We start from the raw sequence: 21,804 nt of genomic DNA on the forward strand, positions 1-21,804 counted from the left end.
GGAGGCATGTCTCCTCTGTGTAACTTTACCTGCGGGTGTCGCTGTTGGGCAGTGTTCCTTTAGAAATACGTGTGACTTGCGCTCTTTTTAATGTCATAATTTGTTATATTTGTGTTGTTTTATATGTAATATTGATTATTTTCTCATCCTATTTTTTTTGAGGAGGCACTGCCTCCCTTGCCTACTCGGAGGAAACGCCAGGGGCGTTTTCAATTCATGCTCTAGAAACAAGCGTCAGGCCACAGCAGTAGCAAGCATGGGCTGTGCCCCAGATTCCCCACTTTCGTCCTCCCACCACTTAGCCACACACTGCAGCTTTCACCGGCAACAATTGCCTTCCCTCCTAACATGAGGATGCCTCTACTAGCGGAGCAAGCTCAGCCGTCTCAGCCATTTCATCCTGCCATCTCTCATCCTACCTCTCTTTTGTCTTTGGTTTACAGTTCAATTACGGACCGTAGCGTGAGGCTACTTTCGCTATTGATGTAGGCCCAGACATCCTATTTTCCCCAGCTTCCTTCTTTTCTAACCACCCTGTTCCTTCCCAGGTTCCAGGGGCCAACCCGAGCAAGAGGCTGTCTCCGCTAACAGCCTCGGTCCCGGCCTTTCTTCCTCCTTGCACTGTCCCACAAACAAAAGGCTGTTCACCCTGTCTACTACAATCGGATGCCCATCCCACCAAATGCTACAACCTTGGAACCAACTCCATTGCTAACAACATCAGATCCTCTTAGAAATTCAAGGTGTTGGAACCAGAGGTGGACCCATTCCCAACCACGGTACCTTATTATTCAGAGCTGATATTTCCATAAACCACCCACTAAAAACTCTCATTGACACCTCTCTTAACTACATTCTTCAAGCCACCTCCCCTAGAACCCTATGCAGCAACTACAGCAACCCAAAAAGGCCTCTCCCAGCATCAGATTCAAACACTTGGTTGCTGGTCATTAGAAGCTTTTAAGAACTACATTTGTTCTAATCGCTTCCATATTAAAGAATCCCAACAAACACTTATCAGCTAGTTTCAGCTCCAGCTTGTTCTCTTACACATACCTGCAAGCCAGCATATCCAACTCAACTAATACCATCATTCCAATACAGTGGAATTTTTCTATCATTGCCGCAGCAGTGATGTTCCCTTGGCTCCTGCAGGAGCTCAGTTATTCTGGCTAATATCTCTACTGCCGCAGCAGTGATGTCGCAGGAGCTCAGTTCTTCCGACCAGTATCTCCATTGCCACAGCAGTGATGTCACCTCGGCTTTCGCAGGAGCTCAGTTCCTCTGGCTATTCTCTCCACTGCCGCAGCAGTGATGTCACCTTGGCTTTCGCAGGAGCTCAGATTCTCTGGCTAATATCTCCACTGCCGCAGCAGTGATGTCGCCTTGGCTCCTACGGGAGCTCAGTTCCTCTGGCTATTCTGTCCACTGCCACAGCAGTGATGTCGCCTCGGCTCTCTTAGGAGCTCAGTTCCTCTGGCTATTCTGTCTACTGCCACAGCAGTGATTTCGCCTCGGCTCCCGCAGGAGCTCAGTTCTTCTGGCTTTTCTCTCCACTGCCGCAGCAGTGATGTCTCCTTGGCTTCCGCAGGCGCTCAGTTCCTCTGGCTATTCTCTCCACTGCTGCAGCAGTGATGTTACCTCGGCTTCCGCAGGAGCTCAGTTCCTCTGGCCATTCTCTCCACTGCCGCAGCAGTGATGCCACCTCGACTCCCGCAGGAGCTCAGTTCCTCTGGCCATTCTCTCCACTGCCGCAGCAGTGATGCCACCTCGTCTCCAACTCAACTAATACCATCATTCCAATACAGTGGAATTTTTCTATCATTGCCACAGCAGTGATGTTCCCTTGGCTCCTGCAGGAGCTCAGTTATTCTGGCTAATATCTCTACTGCCGCAGCAGTGATGTCGCAGGAGCTCAGTTCTTCTGGCCAGTATCTCCACTGCCACAGCAGTGATGTCACCTCGGCTTCCGCAGGAGCTCAGTTCTTCTGGCCGATTCCTCCACTGCCACAGCAGTGATGTTACCTCGGCTCCCGCAGGAGCTCAGTTCTTCTGGCCAATTCCTCCACTGCCGCAATCGTGATGTTACCTCGGCTTCCACAGGTGCTCAGTTCCTCTGGCTATTCTCTCCACTGCCGCAGCAGTAAGGTTACCTCGACTCCCGCAGGAACTCAGCCCTGTCTAAACTCGCCTTCGCTGCTGCAGCATTGTTTTCAAATATGACGAGAACATTCCCAACCCCTTTAAACTAACCTACCAAACAGCACAATCAGCCTACGAATTGTAATTTTTGAGGGTCATCAGAAATGTTTCTGGCTGCTGTCCTGCATTGGTTTGCAATTTTTGGGGAGTACTCTGGGTTCGGGCCAAATACCGAGCTCAGATCCCTCTCCTCAGACAGCACGCCAAATGCACATACTGCTTCACATACTATTTATTATCTGATTGTTTGTAATATTCCTCATTACATGTATTATTGTTTGTTATATTGGACTGTTAAATAATTGAATCTGAAGTCTGTGTTATTTACTTCTTGTAATTGTTATTTATCTTTGTACAGACCACACACAAATGCTTCAGTAAAGTCATCAAAGGAAAGAATTGTGGTTGACTGAGCTCATGGGTTCTGACTGGACCACCAGGGCGAGTGTTTCCTTTTTAACAGTCCTAGAGATAAAATTCAAAAGTCTAAATCCTACAATCCTGTTATTTCTCTTCTAATCATCTCATCACTTCTCACTGTGTGAATCTGAATCCTGAGATAAGATTCATCTGTGATTCTGCAGATGGAGTAAATCAGCTCAATCTCTCAAAACAGCTCAATCATATTTTTTTGTGTTTAAACATTACAACAGATGAATATGTTCTTTGATTTTAACTATAAAACATTGGAGCTGCAGTTCAATGTGAGGAATGACTCAATCAATGAAACATTCATTAACATTATGAATGATGCTCAATGCTTCTTTTCTTTCATTAGTTATGAGAACAGAGGAGTCATTGAGTTCGGAGGTGAGAGAGACACTTCAGTAAAACACATCAATTTGTCTTGATTCAGATCAAACTATGTTGAAGTGAATCTTCTGTAAGTGTGAATGTGTTTTTCAGTGAAGAATGAAACTGCAGGCGAGTTTCATCTGATAAACTGATTCAGACTCAATCCAGTTTGAATGTGAACAGGTTCTCAGGTCAAACATTGAAACATTTCATTCCAATATTAATTGATCATTGTTTAGATTAGCTGATTGGATTAATCACTTATAACTTAATATAGAGGTGTTTTTTTTTTTTTTTTAATAATTGCAGTTGTTTATTCCAGTGGATTTAAAGTTCACAGGCTTCTGCTTTAAGACTCATTTACACACTTAAAACAATATTTTATGTTTGTTTGTGAAACATAGACATTTTCTTTTCTTATGCTTGACCTCCAGTGAGAAGAATGACATTAACTTAAATCCCATATTCCATGTTTTTATTTCAGAGACCAAATGCCGCCCAGATAATCCAGTGATCAGGAATCTTCTAATGGACAGAAATGGTTCTGGGAAAAACTAATCTGGAAACACTATACTGGGAGATACCAGGTTTAAATAGCACGAGTCTGAAGTGTGTGATGGTAAAACACAGATGGGAGAAAAGCATGTAATTATTTCTCCAGATCTACTGGATCCAGATCTGAATGAAGAGCTGCTGGAGATTATGAAAGAGCAGCTGGTCTCTAGATGTTCAGCAGGTCTCAGTTCTGCTCACCATTCCTCTAGAGGATCCTGGATTTCGAAGTGTTTATTTGGTCCTGAAGTTCAGAAGTACATCATGATTCTGTTCACACATGGAGATGAACTGGAGGATCTGGATGAACATCTAAAACTGAAAGATCTTGCTGTTGACTGAATGTGGAGGACGATTTTCCTGTTTCAATATCAAGAGCAAGTCAGACATTCAGGTACAAGAACTACTGCAGAAGATCGAAGGACTGATGATGGGAAATGGTGGGAGATTTATCATGGAAAGAATGAAGATGAGCAACAACAAATAGACAGTTGTAGGTTGTTTTATTGTTATGTTGTAAATGACAATAATAGAAAGAAACATGGCAGTTTGTTCACTAAGTTTAAGTCACTAGTTTGTCACAATGACCTTAAGGGAAGAATCCATACAGTCTGTCTTAACAGTGATTTGATCGTTCTGTTGTAGTTTCAGGAGAAGATTCAGATTTTTCAAGCAACCACCAAACTGTCCTGCCACATATTCAGTCAGGACTACTTAAGTCAAAAATTACAAGAGACAAAATTTAGTCAATTTTTTATTGGCATATTTTGCTAAAGTTACAATTTGGCGGTATGGCTCTGTTCTAAATTCCCAGCCCTTTTCATGAGCTCCATGAAAAGCCAAGACCGGGAACAGCAGCAGCTTCTGGGGACAACCTCCCATTTTTAAACTGGGAGAGCAGCAGAAAATCTATTGAGAACAGAGCCTGCATCAATGACAACAGAATGACACTGATTAAGTTCAACACAAGTTTAAGGAGGAGCTAGGGAGGAGGTGGGTTGCAAGCAGCGTGCAGTGGAAGCAGCCAAGCAAGCTGAGAGACGGAAGCTGCATTAAGTAATGCGCCTTATTTTAGAGTTGCCAATGGAGTCCATAAAAACCAGATCAGCTGATATGGGTGTGGTTGGAATTTGTGAATCAGCTGGTAACGGAGTTTGACGATGAGGCCTGCCTGAACTGACGCTCAATTTATGGCTGTAAGGAAACTGCTTTGTTTCTCAGCACATAAAGACGAACTACTTATTGATGTGGTTTCTTGTCACAGCCGGGCTAGAACTCGGGTCTCTGATGTGGTAGCTGAGAGATCTGCCACTAGACCACAGAGGTTGTAAAGTTGGACCCAAACGAAACACTCAAGGCAGAACTCCAGGCAATGTTGGTTTATTAAAAAAAAAAAAGTCTTTGCAAGCCAAAAATCTAACAGAAGTTCTTCTCAGACAGAGGCATTGGTAACATAAGAGAAACATATAAAAATAAAAGCTCCTCGAGGGGAGAAAACAAAACTAGAGCTCCTTAACAATGAAATGACTAAGAACACCTTACTTGAGGTAGAATGGAAGGACTAGGAAAGACTTGGAACAACAAGCAGGTAGCACGCAGCCAAGACTCAAAAACCAAGTGAGGAACAAAAGGAAAAACACAGCTAAAATACCCTAAGAGAAACAAGGCACAGGTGACCTGGATAATGCTAACAAGATCAAACGAGGAAGAATAAGACAGAGGGGAACACAGGGGGCCTCTAGAGGCATGGAGACAAACTACAGGAGGTAGAATGCTGACAGTTTCTGCACTGCATGGATCTTCATGTGTATCTTCAGCTGATTTTTAAAAGAGAAACTCTTTCCACACTGATCACACGTGTGCCGCTTCTCTCTGCTGTGTATCCTCTCATGTGTTTTCAGATCTGTTGACTGACTGTATCTCTTGTCACACTGTGAACACTTGTAAGGTTTTTCTCCAGTGTGAATCCTCTCATGTGTTTTCAGATGTGATGACACACTGAATCTATTATCACAGTGTGAACACTTGAAAGGTTTTTCTCCAGTGTGGATCCTCTCATGTGTTTTCAGATGTTCTGACTGACTGAATCTGTTGTCACAGTGTGAACACTTGTACGTTTTTTCTCCAGTGTGGATCCTCTCGTGTGTTTTCAGATTTGATGACTGATTGAATCTCTCGTCACAGTGTGAACACTTGTAAGGTTTTTCTCCAGTGTGAATTCTCTGGTGCAGTTTTAAACCATTTGCTGTAGTAAAAGTCTTCTCACACTCAAAGCACTTGTACTCTCTCACACCAGTGTTTTCTGATGTTCTTGTAAACTATACAGCTGTGAAAAACTCTTTCCACACACAGAACATGAATGTGGCTTCTCCGTTGTATGATTTGTCAGATGTTTCTTCAGGTTTGATGCCCAGAGAAATGTTTTGCCGCATTCATTACATGCGAATTGCTTCTCTCCGGTATGAACTGAACTGTGAATCTCAAGGCTTTGTTTTGTTGTGAAACTCTTCCCACATTGATCACATGTGAACGGCTTTTCTCCTGTATGAATTATCATGTGAATCTCAAGTTGTTGTTTGATTGTGAAACTCTTTCCACACTGAGTGCAGGTTGTAGATTTCTTGTGTCTTTTCTTTAAAAAAGTAGTTTTAGTCTTTGAGCGACTCAAAGTTTTTTCTCCAGGTTTGTCATGATGTTCCTCCTCCACCTCACTCAGTTCTTCACTCTCCTCCTTCACTTCCATCAGCTCTGAAATTACAACAAAAAAAGTTAATTTTCAGTATATTAAAGTAATTCAAAATGAGGATTATGAAGTGAAAGAACATAAAAGTGAACCTTCATGTACTGAAGTAGATGACTGCTATACAATATTCTGATCACTTTGATGCCTTTTATATATTTATTATGTCCCTGAAACAGTTATTATATTTAAAACATTATAGACAAATCACCATGTTTCTGTAGTGAGAACTATTAAATATGTTGATGAATGACACAATTATTGTCATATTTTGACACCAACTTTTATTTATGAATAACTTCTACATTTTATGATATACAACTTTATCAATAACTATGCAGGACCTTAGCTCATTTATTAGCTCAATTTGATTATTACGAGGGGTAATTAAGTTACAGGGAATAAAAATTGAATCAACTGTAAATGATTCACTGTAAAAGTTTCAGAATTAATATTTAACACTTCAATTATTCGTCCAGCGAAAATTGAGGTTAAACTATTTTACCAATTCTGGATAAAATATTTTACTGCGGCCAACAGTAACAATATTTTATTATGATTATTATTATGATTATTATCATGTAATTATAAGCAAGAGGTAACTGATCTTTACGTTTAAGACATTAACTTGAAACACAGCACAAGAGACTTATGAGAAAATCAAAACAAGGCTTTATTGACTACTTCTAATGATTACAAGAAACTATGCCTAAACACATACGCACACACACATTCACGGAGTCGCCATCACCTGCTTTCAAATGGAGCGGCCTTTAATAGACAGAGCCGTAGTTCACCGACAAACCACGCAATATCACGTTCATTATCGAAGGTGATTCATCTGAGATATGAAAGCGATATTGCGTGGCTTGTCAGTGATCTACGGTTCTGTCTATTAAATGCCGCTCCATTTGAAAGCAGGTAATGGCGATTTAGCGGTAATCAGGGAACCAGCTTTACTGACGAAATGCGCGTGACAATTGCATGCGATATATATCGCCCAGCCCTAACTCAAACATGACAAACTTCTTGCACACATATTACTAACCTAACCTAATAAATCGATGATTACAATAATGCATTTGAAGAAAACCCACATATTGAATACACTGAATAGACATGTTAGTAATTACATCATGGCATGTATTATTCTGAATATAGTTTATAATGATCTCTTAATGATTGTCCATTTGAAATTCAACATTGAGTCTGTAAGCATAGAGTCATTAAACAGCCACCGGAGTCACAAGTGATCGGGTCAAAACTGACTCCTAAAAAGGAGGATGTCTGTGTGGATCCGTTGTTCTTTTCAGGTCCGTTAATTCTGTTTGTTTGATACAGAAGGGTTTTGTGAGCATCTATACATTTAATGTGATCAGGAAGGCCTCAGAACAGATGTTCTCTGTTCTTAAGTCACGTTACCACTTCTCTTAATGCTGACTAGCTGGAATTAGGAGCTATCCAGTGCCCCTGGGGATTTTGGGGTTAGCGAATGAACCCTTGGTCAAATGAAGCTTTGTTTGGTCATGTTCCTTGTTGATAACATCATTTGGTGAGATGTGTCGAACGAGGCCCTACAGTTATATTAGCTGTGCGAACTTTGTTTATTCAATGTATTATAGAGTCGTGAGCTCGGTGGCGGGGAGCGTGAGCATTTAAAGGGGACGCGCTGAATCGTCACATTTATAATGATGCCCCAAAATAAGCAGTTACAAAATTTAATTAAAAAAATTTATGGGGTATTTTGAGCTGAAACTTCACAGACACATTCAGGGGACACCTTAGACTTATATTACATCTTGTGAAAAAGGGTTCTAGGGCACCTTTAAGAAGCATTTGAATATTCTGAGCAGGAATGTGTGTGGTTTAAATAATATTGTCTTCGCACATTTGAATTCTTTGCATGCAGACATATAGTTTCTACACGAGACTCATATTAAACACTCCTGTGCTCACAGGTGGATAGACTAAATGTACCACCCTACCTTCTCTTCAAAAGCCTGTGGAGTGTCTTTATTAATACATAAGAATATTCCTTTTCAACATTTGTCCACTAAACCGAGTATTAATGGCTGTTATCTTATTGTGAGGGGCATTATTTTAGAAAAACATGTTACATTTGATGCTCCTAATTTAGATGAGCCACGTTTGTTTTCATATCACTCCTGATATCGACTTTAATTGTATTTTTGAACCCTTTTATGAATAGGCACTCCCAAACCTAACTCAGCTACTTTTCTTAATAACCGCATTCAGATATTGAATATAGTTGATATTTGGAGACTCCATCATCCTACTGACAAGGACCATTTCTTTTTTTCCTAATGTTCATAATTCAAATATACAAGGATTGACTATTTTCTAACCAATTTCAATTGAACCTTCAAGATCCTCTAAATATCATAATATTCTAATATCTGATCACTCCCCAGTTTCTATATCAGCAGATTTCAGGATGGTAGAGTGAAAGAAGCAAATATATTGTCAATGTATAAATCGTTTGTGACAAGCACATAAAAATGATTACTTTTTTCACTGGAGTGACAATAAAGAAGCTGTCCTACATTCATTAGTCTCACTGTGTTGTGCTTAGAAAACTGCAACACCAAAAAAGAAAAAAGAAATTGATAAATGTATAGGCATTGGCATCAGCAAATTTCATGTTTTGTTCCATTATAGCACCTTCAAAGTGCTGCAGTCTCACTACTTTTTTATGTTACCTCACTGTGAGCCCAAACATATCTAATTTAAAATATAAAATATCTCATTTAGGAGTTACAGATAAATTTATATTTATGATCACATAACAATGACCCATGTCCGACTTTGTATTTTTTTGGCACTTAAAATCAAAATTGTGACTTTTGGCACACAATATTAATGGACTCGTTCCCTTATCTCTCAGGGAACCGAGGTTACGTAATTAACCGAGTACGTTATGTTTTGTTATATAACAACCGATATGACAACTTTAGCACATTTATCAGCTATACATTCATTCAGTGTTTCCCATTAATGACCCTCTGCTGCCGCCACAGTTTCATAATGAACTGAAAATTTAAAACATACTACGTTTGCCAACGAGCTAAAATCGAAACTGTGATATGGCTTTGTGCCTTTATAAAACAGCAAAAGACAGTGATTAAGTATATATACAGTCTGTCTGTGCTGCGCGTTTTAAAGAGAAGTGAGCGCATTTGCGCACGCGATCAGCTGGTGATCTGGGGCCTGATGTATAAACGTTGCGTACGCACAAAATGGGCATAGAAATATGCGTACGCATTTTTCCACACACATATCGGGATTTATAAAAAATAAACTTGGCGTAAATAAGTGCGCACCATAAGGATGCTCTTGACCGTGCGTACGCACTCTTTTAGAAGAGTATGTGTTTTGGCAACACCAACTGGCCCAAATAGCAATAACTATTTAAAATGAAAAACTTCGAAATTATCCTATTACATCACCCAATAAATAAAATCGCATCAACCTGAATTATCGTTATCAGCATTCTTAACCAGGTGCAAATACTTTGAATTTACAATTTTTTTTTTTTAATGAATGGGCTATAAAAAGGTATGTGCGTATATAACATATCATCATAATGGATGCTCCCCCCCAGGGGAGACAAAAGTGATATGAATTGAGATAGTAGATGTGCTACTTTAGATCACTTTTCCAGTGACACGCTGTTTTAATGGCAGCGAGGAGCGCTGGAAGCACAATAATTCATCTTTAAATCACACTGCAGATGTTATGACAAAATATTTTTTCGAGAATGACGATCAGTGATATTGGAAGACACTGCTGGATTCGGTGGTCGAACGATAACCAATAATATCTTACTGTACAACCACAGCTGCAGGAGGTGTTCGTGTGAAGGATCTTCAAATAATTACCATTTGAAGGATATAATATGAGGAAAACGGAAAGATTTGCATGTTTTCTTTTAAAAATACTTTTGTCAGTCCGTTTCAGACAATTTTACACTGCAATAAATAAGTGCCTATAAATAATAGCCTATAAACTGTTCACCTTATCAGCAAAACTGCATAAATTTGATTTGAATTGTTTAAAACTATTCAAATACTATCTGGCCAGTGGAAATGAATGAATCATCTCAATTCTAAAACCTTTATCTGAAGTATTTTATACAATTTTGTTTTTATGGATATTTTGATATATTTACTCTAAAACAAAGAGGATATTGGATTATCTTTATCAACATAATGTGTGGCACAAATTGCATTTATAGTCCATATCTAATATTTTCAAATGTCTTGTACCTTTGACGGTGTTAACCGTGGATGTCACGTGGATGGGAACATGTATGGAAATGATATGCAGATGAGGTTATGCATAGTAAAACTAGGCGTCGTAAGCTCCATATATGGTGATTTCGGGGAGGAGACAGGGTGTAGATGCACGTACGCACAATCTTCCGCTGACTGGGATTTATAAAGGGATTTGTGCGCAGGATCTAGCTTTTGCGCGTACGTACACTTTTAGGATGAAATCTACGCAAAGTTTTATAAATGAGGCCCCTGGTGATCAAAATCAATGGCTCAAGGATTTATCTTTTAAAAAGAAATGAATACAAAAGTATTGTAAAAAAAAAAAAAAAATGTTTGAACCCTTTTTAATGTCCAGGTACAAGTCGATGCTGTTCTTTGTTCAATTTGCACACTGTACATGGGTTGAAGCTCTTAATTTTGATTAAGTTTCCAGAGTGCACCAGATTGACGCATTTAACCTTAAAATGTACAAAATTTTCTTTCGGGGGGGCATGCCCCCGGACCCCCCTAGGTTAGGTACATCCAACAAAGTTTTACAAATTACAGTGTCAAATAATGTACATTTTCTGAACAAGAATACAACAACAAAAGCTCTAGAAAATATAAATGTCTTTGGACAAATATAGATTGCTAAGCCATGAATGTTTACAATGTCTGGCTCCGCCCCTGTCAGGTAACAAAACTGACAAAAAATAAAATAAATTATTTCACCCCAATGATACTAAGTAAACATGGACTGACATTGATTTTTAAAATTAGGGTTACCAAACATTTTCTCTGCACACACGCGCAAACTGAATTTTTTACAAAGTCTCACTCCAGCCAAAGTCCCAAAGTTGGCAACCCTGCCTCATTCATATGTGGTTATCAATCAGATATGAATCGGATAAGTGCGTTTGCGCCTGCAGTGTAAGTGGACAGATCGGATATTCCCCTGTAAATGCGACTCCTGCCTCATTGAAAAGTGAGGGTTTTTTAACATTTCATGTTACAGACATACCTATAACAAACGGAACATCTCTAGTTGACTGGTAGATTATTAATTTCATTTGTTTGTGTTAAATAAAAGGCGATCTGACTCTTGAAATCACACTGAGTGTTCGTTGTCGCTGTTGTCAGTGACGACGGCTCGTGCACAGACGCGCGCTTCAGTCCCTATTCATTCCACTGAAACCACAAAATAAAAAGCACACAAACTTGCAACTGCCCTTGATATACAATCACTGATGAATGCATTTGTTTTAATGACAAAAAAAAAAAAAAAAAAAAAATAGAATGGCAGATTCGAGCCCATGAAGCTGTGAATATCTACCCGTGCCCGAGTATTCTTCAACTTGCACGCTTCCAGCGGAGCTGCGTACGTATAGTGTCGTGAAGAATTTGTATTATTTTTATGCAAGGATGTAACTATTGCATTAAAAGGGTTTCTATATGAATTCATGTCAATAAATTAAGCTCAATGTACCATTTGAAATTGTTTTGTGATGTCAAATAGGCTATTTTTGGTACGTTTCGCCAAGTGCAGTGTAAAAAGGACACATCCGATACAGGTCACTTTTAAAAGAAATGTAAGCACGTCGTCCAAAAAAATCGGATATGGTCAAAAGATCGGATCTGGGCATTAAGACTTGCAGTGTAAATGCGGCCTAGTGTCCAATGTGACAGTCGTCAGATGCTCCATCTCAACGAGCTGTGAACACTGTATTTGCCTGTTGGTTCTAGCGGTAGACTTGTAACACTCAGTACTACAGATCGATCGCCAGTGACCATCGAGCAGCTTCAAACTCCGACAAAGAGCTGAATTTCAACTGACTCGATTTACGAAGCGGCTGCGCGCACTGTGACGTCACAATAACGCGTTCCACGATTCCAAGCGGTCTGACGAAGGGGCGGGGCACAATTTCATTGGTTTAGAATTCAGCAAATCTTATTGGCTTAGATGCTTCGAGCCTGAGCGTAAACATTCCTTTATGGACGATTTTGTGAATTATTTGGCCATATACAGAAATATTAAGTGGTAACTATGACTGTATCTTATTATCTGTTTAATATTTTACTTATGATCTATTGGCTAATGTTACATTGTACTTAAGAGACAGAATAGAAGTTATTATTTACAAACGAACGCTTGGTACACCTCCGGGTACTTTAGGCTTAATATATCCATATGTATTTAAATAGGCCTTAGTTAGCACAAAGTTTAAACTACATATCAAACATTTATGTAACAATATCTCATTTTTACATTAATGACTGCTACGTTAAATAAAGTTTATTAATAACGGTAGGCGAGTTATTTTACCTTTGATCACTGTTGATGAAGCTGATCTTCCTGAGATCTTGATCTTATCAAGCGCCACAAGAGTTCTGAAAGTGAAGCCAAAGCGTCTCGATCGCCTCCAGGTGGCTGAGTGCAGTATAGGCCATAAACCCCGTCCTCTCCATATAACGTAAAAACATTATTTATTTATTTTATTTTTTTAATTAATGTAAACAAATATATACAAAGATTTGTACAAGCATATACTCAGAACAAGTATAAAACAATTAAACATAAGAATATGTAAAGTGAAATAATTAATGCCAGGGGTAAAATTAACAATTTAAAGTAACAAAAGGTTCATTTGTCTTTCTTGCTTTTTTTGTTCTTAATTTTGTCTGATGTAGTACCATATTGTTTAATCTCTTTTATAAAATGTTCAAAGTTTGGCTTAGAACATTTTTTCACATGAATGTGATATTTTCCAAGTAAAATAAAAAGTTGTATAAAGCACAAAGGGCTTTTGGAATAAAAAATAAAAAAAAAACGACCACATGATACAGATCAATATGGAAGAGGATTAGGGCCAAGCAATAATAAAAAAATAAAACCATCTTGAGATTAAAGTTGTTAAATTTCGAGAAAAAAGTCTAGATAAAATGTTGAGAATAAAGTCATGAAATTATAAGAAAAAAGTTGTTGAATTACGAGAATAAACTCGTTAAATGATGAGAAAAATGTCATTAAATTTCAAGAAAAAAGTCGAGATAATATGTTGACAATAAACTCATAATTTCTTTTTTTATTATTAGTTTATTTTCATGTTGGTACTATGGTTACCCTTAACTTCTATTATAATAAATAAATTGAAAAACTGAAACAAATGCAAAATAAAAATTGTTTATTGCATATAGATCCACTTTATTACATACACTTGCATGCACTTAAAAAAAGCAATAGGCTTAATATCAATACACATTTAAAAAATAGTGTAATACATAAGCAACATGAATAACAAACATTTATATACAATAGGCTATACAAGAATAGACATCAACAAAATGCATTGAAACACAAACGTTCCATGTAATAAATCAGTGTTTTAAAAATGTCATTAATTACATTCATTACCCTCATGTAATGAAGATATTTTTGATGAAATCTGAGTGATTTCTGTCCCTCCATAGACAGCTATGCAACAGCCAACTTGACGCTTCAAAAAGTTCATAAAGAGATTGTAAAACTAATCCATATGAATTGAATGGTTTTGTCCAAATTTTCTGAATAAACTCGATCATTTTAAATGGTGAAAAGATTTATTTTAGGCTTTTATTCAACAGTGATCTGCAAAAAAAAAAACTCAACCGAACCAACTCACTGGTTCTTGCTGAAGCTCAAATGTAACACAAGAATGAACCTCGCTGGTTCTTGCATGGTAAACAAACATGTTTAAGCTTCCATTTACCACATTTACAGGCCTGTAAAACCTTTGTTCATCTTCGGAACACAAATTAAGATATTTTTGATAAAATCCGATGGCTCAGTGAAGACTGACAACAAGACATTTAACACTTTCAGATGCCCAGAAAGCTACTAAAGACATATTTAAAACAGTTCATGCGACTACAGTGGTTCAACCTTAATGTTATGAAGCGACGAGAATACCTTTTTGTGCCAAAAAATACTAAATACGAATTTATTCAACAATTTCTAGTGATGGGCGATTTCAAAACACTGCTTCATGAAGCTTCGAAGCTTTATGAATCTTTTTTTTCGAATCAGTGGTTAGTAGCGCATAAAAAATTGCCAAAGTCACATGATTTCAGTAAACGAGGCTTTGTTAGTGATAAGTGTTTCAAAATTTCAATGGTTCACTGCTGGGACTTTGATACACACTCCGAACCACTGATTCAAAACAAAAGATTCATAAAGCTTCAAAGCTTCATGAAGCAGTATTTTGAAACTGTCCATCAGTAGATATTGTTGAATAAAGTCATTATTTTGCTTTTTTGGCACACAAAAAGTATTCTCGTCACTTTATAACATTAAGGTTGAACCACTGTAGTCACATGAACTGTTTTAAATATGTCTTTAGTAGCTTTCTGGGAATCTGAAAGTGTTAAATGTCTTGTTGTCAATGCAGGCCTCACTGAGCCATCGGATTTTATCAAAAATATCTTAATTTTGTGTTCGGAAGAAGAACAAAGGTCTTAGGGGTGTGGAACAACATGACACCCTCATGTCGTTCCACACCCCTAAGACCTTCGTTCTTCTTGACAGAAATTACATTTTTGGTTGAACTGACCCTTTAAGGTGCAGTAAAATTTGCTGCTGTTTGGAGAATGAATTCCAGTAATTTCAATAGAAATCCACACAATCATTAATTTCATGTGTGGTCAAAAATTGTGTTACTCAAATTCGCCAGATTTGACCAACAGGAAGCTGATTAAAAGTGACTCCTATGTGAGCTGCGTCATATAATATGTCACTATATTGCTGATAATGATCAATGGACCTTTTTGCCTGAGTGATTTAACAGAAATGCCGCAAATGTGACTGCACCTGTACTCACGGCAACATAAAATCCAATCAATAATAAAATCTTCACAAGATACATTTGAGGTAATTAATCAGAAAAGTAAAAAGTTACAGCAGCTTTGTTTTCTGCTAGGCTTCTTTTTTCTCTTTTCTGGTGGATGATCCAGGCACTTCAATGATTTTCAGGTCTACAGGAGGATTTTTGCTTCAGCAAACTAGGCCAAGATCCCTGCAAAGTACAAAATTTACTGTTAGTAACATTATTAAAGTGGTAGATGTAAAATTAAAATAATTTCCTCATCCTTGTAACATTCCAAACCTGTTTGTGTCTGTCTGTGGATCCCAAAAGCAGATCTCAGGCATAATGCAGTCACTGTTCAGTTTCATTGCATGAAACACAAACAGAAAAAACATTTTGTAAATCATTCATGTGTCACAGACAGGCCAGGCTCCACCATCACCCAATCACAACGCTCACCTTCACCAGAATACTGATCACGCACACCTGCACCTCATCAGCCAATCATCACTCGCACTATAAAAGAGCACGCACACACACCACTCCACGTCCAGTCTCGTTTGTACATACCCCAAATGCTTACAGACTGTTGGACTCTCTACTTACCTGTCTCCAGCGTGATCCCTGCTCCTCTTGTTTCTCTGTGTGTGTGAGTGCTCACTTACCTCCAGCGATCTCTAAGGACTCTGATATCTGCAAAAGACAAAAGGACTGTAACTATTCATCTCATACTTCTTCATTGTTGCTCATTTCATCAGTCAATGCTCTGCTGTGTCTTAATCATCGTCACTGTTGTCAAAAAACAACACTTACCTGTGATTCTCTGTGTCCGACCCGTCTGTATCATAACAATTACGTCATAGGCTGTCGCCGGCCAATAGGGATTGGAGTTGTTGGATAGTTGGTTTACAGACACCTGGGTCACGTGACGTTCCCCATTGTGTATTCCAACGCAGAGTTGAGTTCCCTTTCGAAAGGGAACAAGTTATTTCCAGTTGTCTGCAGGCACTATGACTGTAACTGAATAAATTAAATGTACAAATAAGTTGGGCAGAATAATCTTTAAAACACTGTTCCAATCAGCGGTGCAGAACCGCGACGTCCACAGCCAGCTGTATTAGTGAAATGGCAATATGGAGCTCAATCAATGAAACGCGTATATCAAAAAGGTGTAGAAGAGGTATATAAGAACAGGTATATCAAACAGGCGTATCAAACCGGCATCAAAGCTCTTAGGCCACACCTGAAAACAAATAGTAAAACAGTTTTTAAATGATTTCCCCTTTCCCAAAAAAAGAACCCACGAGAAAAATGTCTTACCTCCCAAGCGAAACTCAGACTACTATAACTTTATGCTACCTGCGCTCAATTGTCACTCCACGCACACACATCTCTGATAACACACACATTTTTAGACTATGATCTGCAACTGCTTGTCTCCTGAGTTGAGATACACCATTAAACAAATAAAGAAACTTAACCTGTCACATTCTACCCCCTGGTTTAAAATTTGTCGACCCGACGATATGAACTCCAAGGCCTAAAGAGAGTGGAAACATTGTTAGTTATCTGAGATTTCACAATACCCCCTCTATCCCCCATTGTCTCTGGCAAGTGATGGACATTGGAATGGTAGCCTGCAGTTGTTCGTGTAGTCTGACGTAAATGTGCTCTTACAGTAGGAACTATGCCCTCTGATGCCACTGAAGAGTCCATGATTCCTCGCATAGTGACTAGAGTAGGCTCAAGATCGGACCAGCCTCGCACACAAAGGTCCTGCAAATACACCAACCGACCTTGACATAGAGGTTCATCCTGTACTCTCTGGTCATGTCGCTCTTTTCTACGGTCTGCTGCAGCCTTCATGTGACTTCTAGCCCCATCAAAGGCCACTTGAAGTCTAGCCTGATGGTCATAAATCCAGTCATGAACACTACCTTGAGTGGGAGCCTCAATCCTACCCAAGAGAAAGTCAACAGGCAATTGTGGGTCTTGCCCGAACATTAAGAAATATGGAGACTGGTTTGTAGACTGGTGTGGGGTAGTATTATAGGAGAAAAACACTTAAGCCCAGTTTTTCTTCTTACAAGAGGGTGCAGTAAATTGTGCAGGGTGCGATTAAATTGCTCACATTGACCATTTCCAGTAGGATGGGCTGGTGTGGTTCGGCTCCGTTCAATGCCATACAACTCACACAATTGACAAAAAAGGATACTTTCGAAGTTCCTTCCCTGGTCTGAGTGGATGCGACTTGTGTTTTCCAAATGAGTGGTTCTACAAGTTTGGCATTCCATCAGTCAGGACAAGAACATTCTCCATTCTGTGATGGCTCAATCAATGTAAAATCAATAGCCAGAATTAAGTTAGGTCTTGAAGCTAACAAATTGCCCATATATGTCTGGACTTGAGGAAAGACATCCTTAGCAACAGTACAGCGTTCACATTGTTGGCACCATTGCTTAACATCATCAGACATACCTGGCCAAAAACATCTTTGTCGGACCAGCTCTGTTGTGCGTTCCACTCCCTGATGACCATGCTCATCATGAAGCTTCTGCATCACTACAGTCTTTAAAGATGCTGGGAGCAAAAGCTGAAGAAAGCGAGCATGTGAGTGAAAATGTTTTTAGTTTCATATTTATCTTTAAATATTATGTTTTTTTTTATTAATTAATCTGTTGATTATGAAAAGTGAACAGCATGAGTAAGGATAGCTACATCATAAGACGCGCAATATATCGTGAGAAATGGAGTGGGTCAGACTTGATTTTGACCACTTCATTTAGTTTTGTTTTGTAGAAAGCCGTTTGTTAAAGTGATTTTCATTTTGTATAAAATGTATCTTAATTTTAATCACTATTTCATCAACCAATTGCCTGGATATAATAAATAAGAAGCAAATAAAGCAGACAATATAATTGAGCCACCGGCGCGATCACTTGCACGTGAACTGGAGCACGTCTCATAAATTAACCGAAACTCAGCGTATAGGCTGCTTGCCTCACAGACATTAGAAATATATCCATAGAAAGCTTGAAATGTCTACTTTTAAACGAAACAATTAAAAACAAAAAGAAATAGGCTACTATCTGACTAAGTAATCTGTATGAAATGTGCATTTAAAATGCAGATAGAGACGTTTTGAATGATTTAACATGAAGAGAATTAACATTATTTTGACAGTATACGGTTTGTCTGTGTTCAAGCTATCTTGGTTATTTTCGTCAGGATAATGAATATTTATAATCCTATGCATAGCCTTTATCACTGTATAGAATACTATTAAATAATATAATTTCTTCCTCTAAATAAAATCACACAGCATGGTCTTTAAAATGTGCATTTTCAGTTCTTCGGAAAACATTCAGGCAGTGTTTATTTCTTGAAATCAGATATACTAAAGGCTTTTTCTAAAGACAGAGAATGCAAAAATTAAATAATTGTGCCTTGTGTTTATCAATTGTTTGTTTATCAAGTGTTTATCAGTATCTGATTACCCTTAAATGTAGTTGTTGTATGCAAAGGTGTGATTCATTGGCTTTTTTTAAAAAAAAAGAATGAGACAAAATAAAGCAAAGATGAATTTGACTGATAACATTAGGTTTTTTTCAAGGTTTCTATAGATCTCGCGAAATATCGATATTGTGAATTCTTTTGACCACGATAACCGTGGTGTGAAAAATCTGATATCGTGACAGCCCTAGCGCCAGCTAAATCGAACTGTCAAGAAGCTCAAGTTCAGAACGCTTACTCTAAAATCTTGTCATAAATCAGGTCTGAGGACTTTTGAATTGAAAGATTCAGTGGACTGTTAACATGAGATGTTATCTAATCCTATATGGTGTTTACATGTACCGGTGTTGTGCCGAATTTTTGCTGTAAAAACGCAATAATGCTGCGATTAAATGCTGCTAATATGTGCATATTGTACATATTAACAATGAGACCAGGCTACAATAAAGATGACTCTAATACATGACAGTAATCATTTGAAAAGTGGTAAGCAGCATGTCTGTTCTGGCAGTCTGACAAAACAAAGTCAACCATTATCTGAAGGTGTAGAAGAAAAATGTATTTTTATCATTTATTCTCTAGATTTATAACATGATGTATTGATACTTGTTTCTTCACTGTTCTTGTGTAAAACAGCCTGCACCAGTGGAAAATAACTGCACGTTCTTTTCTAAGAAGCACTTGTGAAATCAACATAACGGGAAGTGTGGCAAGGTGTGAGTATGTGTGTCAAGCACGTACATAAAGACAACTTGTTGCTCAAGAGAACATCTGTTAGAGCTTCTGCTTCAGCAAAAAAATAAATAATAAAAAAAAATCTGTTCATTCTGAGCAGAATCAGTATTTTAATGTTTTAATGTGGCATTTTCTTTACACAAAAAAGCCTTTATAATGCATTATTCATGTACTGTAATGCATTAAGAGTACCCTTATAATGCATTATAAACAACATTATAACATGTTTTATCAACTGATAAATAATCATAACAGTAGTTATAATATATTAAAATACTTAGCTATTTGTAGTTCTAACTTTTAAGAGTATGATGCATTATAGCACCAGATGAAGCCTGCATTCATAATGCATCATAAGGGTATTCTTATAATGCACACATAATGCCTTTACGTGGGATCCAAGTGCAGGCTTTATTAAGCAATGTTTGTGGTCAAACAGGCAAGGGTCAAACAGTGGCAAACAGGTACAGCAGGGACAAGGCAGAATCGTGGATGTGGAACAGGCAGTAGATCAGGGCAGGCAGATATCATTTACAAGTCCAAGACAGAGCAAATAACCCAAAGGGCAGGCAGCAGATAAGTGGGCAGAACACAGGCTGTGATTTGAGGTTTGACTTATTAGTCATATGGTGCATAGCATCTTGGAGATGTTCTCTGACAGGAAATAGGCTCATTTTCCAACTCCCCTAGAGTTAAACAGTTGAGTTTTACCGTTTTTGAATCCATTCAGCCGATCTCTGGGTCTGGCGGTACCACTTTTTTTGCATAGCTTTGCATAGATCATTGAATCTGATTAGACTGTTAGCATCTCACTCAAAAATGACCAAAGAGTTTTGATATTTTTGCTATTTCAAACTTGACTCTTCTGTAGTTACATTGTGTACTAAGACCGACGGAAAATGAAAAGTTGTGATTTTCTAGGTCGATATGGCTAGGAACTATACTCTCATTTATGTTTCTGCCGGTGGGGGTGTTCAGTATGTTTGTGTGCATTTTGTTAGCTATTTCCCTGTAAAGAAGAGTCAAGCGATAGATTGCATGTCTGAAGACTACTACACGAGCCACAACGTTTCTCAGCATGATTTCAAAAACACATTTCAGCGCTAGTTCATTTCTTATTTAACTCAAGTTAATGTCAACTGGATGTTTTCTTTGCATTCTATCCATGCAGCAAGGTGACAATTTCGACCCAAAAGCACATTCTTTTCATGAGTGTTGTTGCGAGTCATGCTCTCGCTGATATCTGATGCAAGGAGAGTTTGAGTTTGAGCGCACGCATGTATCTGAACGAGAGAAGAGCCATTTGTGCTCGCGCATCACTTGGATGCGCTCTCGACGTTTGCCATTAAAATATCACCATAGAAACAGCCTTAAATAAACTATAAGAAAGGGTGAAGATCGTGTCTTAAAGCTCCAATTGATTTTTTTTTATTGGTTAAAATCAATGGAGATTATCTCGTATTTTTCCATGGGTGCTCCAGCCACCGAGCATGGGATCGGCGCCTATGATTAAGCCAACATCTGTGCCACACAATGCTTTCATTGCTTTGAGAGAGTTGCTCGGCACTGCAGACCAAACCACATTTTTAACTGCGTTACTGAAAACAAAAACACCAGTCTATGTAAAACAATACCCTCTCTCTCCAGAGAAAGAGAAGGGCATTGAACCTGTGATTGAAAATTTGTTGAAAAAGGGTATTATTATTAACACACATTCGCCATGTAACACACCTGTTAATCCTATTCTCAAAGCAGATGGACAAAGTTGGTGACTGACACAAGATTTGAGGAAGATCAATGATCTGATCATACCGCTTTCACCAGTGGTACCGGATGTGGTAACTATAATAAATTCAATACCACCTACACATAAATTTTATACTCTCCTTGATATATGCTCTGAGTTTTTCAGCATACCGATATCTGACGAGGTGCAGCCATTATTTTCGTTTACGTACAAACAACAACAATTTACATGGACACATCTTCCTCAGGGCTACGTTGACTCGCCTGCTGTGTTCTCTGCGATCGTGCACAAAACCCTCAGCAACATCAAGCTCCCACCGACTACATGTTTACTACAGTATGCAGATGAACTGTGAACAGGCCTCCATCATTGTCTGCAATGTGCTGGCAGAGGTGGGGTTTAACGCTT

General features: G+C 38.5%; 1 long non-coding RNA gene and 2 pseudogenes across 1 annotated transcript; 1 reads left to right on the forward strand and 2 right to left on the reverse strand.

Moving 5' to 3' along the window:
- Positions 1-21,804, forward strand: part of LOC137006055 (zinc finger protein 721-like) — a 970,851-nt pseudogene that overhangs the window by 745,260 nt on the left and 203,787 nt on the right.
- On the reverse strand, positions 5,307-6,292 carry LOC137014085 (zinc finger protein 723-like; annotated as a pseudogene).
- LOC137007843 (uncharacterized) lies at positions 15,169-20,786 on the reverse strand. Its single transcript, XR_010892677.1, has 3 exons — positions 16,215-20,786; positions 15,702-16,094; positions 15,169-15,611 (listed from the first exon to the last, which is right to left on the reverse strand). It is a non-coding gene; the product is annotated as an uncharacterized lncRNA (long non-coding RNA).

The sequence above is a fragment of the Chanodichthys erythropterus genome, chromosome 3, assembly GCF_024489055.1.
Source record: "Chanodichthys erythropterus isolate Z2021 chromosome 3, ASM2448905v1, whole genome shotgun sequence".
NCBI lineage: Eukaryota > Metazoa > Chordata > Actinopteri > Cypriniformes > Xenocyprididae > Chanodichthys > Chanodichthys erythropterus.